Raw genomic sequence first — 2,126 nt, 5'->3', positions numbered from 1 at the left:
AAGCATATTTAGAGAAAGTTGGGTGAAAGTACTGAGAGAAAGCATTTCAGTGGCACGGTGGCTCAGTGGTTAGCACTGCTGCCTCACAGCACTCGGACCCGGGTTCGATTCCAGCCTTGGGCGACTGCCTGTGTGGAGTTTGCACATTCTCCCCATGTCTGTGTGAGTTTACTCCCACAGTCCAAAGATGTGCAGGTTAGGTGGATTGGCTGTGCTAAATTGCCTGTTGTATTGAGGGAGGGGTACATTAGGAGGGTTATAGATCTGGCTGGTATGCTGTGAGGTTTGGTGTGGACTTGTTGGGCTGAAGGGCCTGTTTCCACACTCTAGGAATTCCATGATTATGGTTCCAGAGCATTGAGCATATCCCAGCATATAGTTCTTCAAGGATAGCAGGAACTTCAAATGCTGGCGAATCTGAGATGACAAGGTGTTTAGACCTAGAATTTTTCAAGTTTTGATCAGTATGCTTTTAAAATTGGTTTAATAAGACTTCATCATTCCTGGGAACACTGCAATACCACAATAATGCATGGAGAAAGCTCGTATTCCAACTCCCTGCTCCAAAAATCAGTTTAATATAGGGTCCTTAGGCAAAGGACATATCAGATATTAAAGCTGATAGGGACAAATGCTTTTTCTGTGGTCTTGTCTTCACACCAAAACCACGAAAACCAAGGCCATGTTTCCACACATGAGATAGCCACCAACTGTGAACACTTGGTATAATCAACACTTGATCCTATTTTCCACCAGCCTGACTGTGTGCAAAGACTTGTAAATCACTGCTGACAGTTTTTACTGTTGTTCCCAAACTCCTGGGCTTCTTAACCAGAGCAAAGAAGTCAGTTTGCACCAGTGCTTTTTCATCACTTTTCTAGAAAACATCTTCGTAGTGAATGTAGATCATCGAAAATGTACCAATCAGATGAGGTAGGGCAGAGCTGACGTCACCAACAAGCCTCATCAACCAGCTCCATGACGAGCAGCGGTCATTGAGATTGCAGCAACAATCGGCAGAGAACCGCACACTCAGAGAATGTCCCAGCACAGAGGAAGGTGCTTCAGCCTGTCACTCTCTGCATCAGCTGTCTGTACGGGTAACTTCACCAGTCCCTCCCGATGCCCTGTAAATCTCATCATTCAACTCTCTCCTGAGGGCCATGAATAATTCTGTTTCCAGCGCCCTCTCAGGCAGTGCACAGCCGGCAGGAACCACTCGCTGAAGATAGTGGGTCCACCTCCCTTGATAAATGTGACTCTTTGTTACAAAAAAAAGGCGAATCACTATCCCCTGCCCTCCAAATCCATCCCACCCCGTGTTTCTTTTGAATGCGTAACTGCCTGCAGTGTCAATGTGCCTGCAGTTGCTAAAAGGGTCTGATTTTTGTGCCGTTCTATTCTGTGCAATAAGCAAACTGGACTGTTGGCAATGCATAAAAATGCCTGCCTCTTCCCAAATCAAATCAAATACTTGAAACAAATTCTAATTCTGATCAAGTAATATCCCTGTCAGGAAGTACTGGGTCACAGTTACAAACAGAATTTCTTAGACTAATCCATCTGACCTGGAATATATGAACTCTGGTCCCCCAAACCACTCCAACATCCCTAACGTCACTCCCCGCCCTTCATGGAAATGAGCAGCGTGATGCTGGATATTAAGTTCAGTACATTGAAAAGTCACAAATGGTTTGGCTTCGACTCCAAACATTCCAATTACAATCTGGTAATTTCGAATTGCAATTTAAGATCCAAGAGCTGTAGAGATATAAAGGATGGAAACAGACTTTTTGCTGCAACTTGTCTATTCGAACCAGATATCCTAAGTTATTTTAGTCCCATTTGCCAACATTTGGCCCATATCCCTCTGTCCCCTTCCTATTCATTTCCCAATCCTGATGCTGTTTAAAAGCTGGGATTGTATCACCTCCTCCATACATGCAGCATTCTCTACATGTAAAACTGTCCCTCAGGTCCCTTTTAAACCTTTCGCCTCTCAACTTAAACCATGCTCTCAGGTTTGGATTCCTTTCCTTGAGAAAAAGATATTGACAATTCACCCCATCCAAGCCCCTCATGATTTTATAAACCTCTGTAAGGTCACGCTTCAGCCTATGACGTTA

The 2,126-nt window shown here is 44.3% G+C and overlaps 1 non-coding gene across 1 annotated transcript; it reads right to left on the bottom strand.

The window, feature by feature from the left end:
* Nucleotides 1-487: 487 nt before the first annotated feature.
* LOC132207736 (U2 spliceosomal RNA) lies at nucleotides 488-679 on the bottom strand. The gene has a single exon (XR_009443764.1). It is a non-coding gene; the product is annotated as a U2 spliceosomal RNA (small nuclear RNA).
* Between the last annotated feature and the right edge of the window lie 1,447 nt (nucleotides 680-2,126).

Source organism: Stegostoma tigrinum, unplaced genomic scaffold, assembly GCF_030684315.1.
Source record: "Stegostoma tigrinum isolate sSteTig4 unplaced genomic scaffold, sSteTig4.hap1 scaffold_140, whole genome shotgun sequence".
NCBI lineage: Eukaryota > Metazoa > Chordata > Chondrichthyes > Orectolobiformes > Stegostomatidae > Stegostoma > Stegostoma tigrinum.
This window is presented reverse-complemented; position numbering and strand designations above follow the sequence as displayed.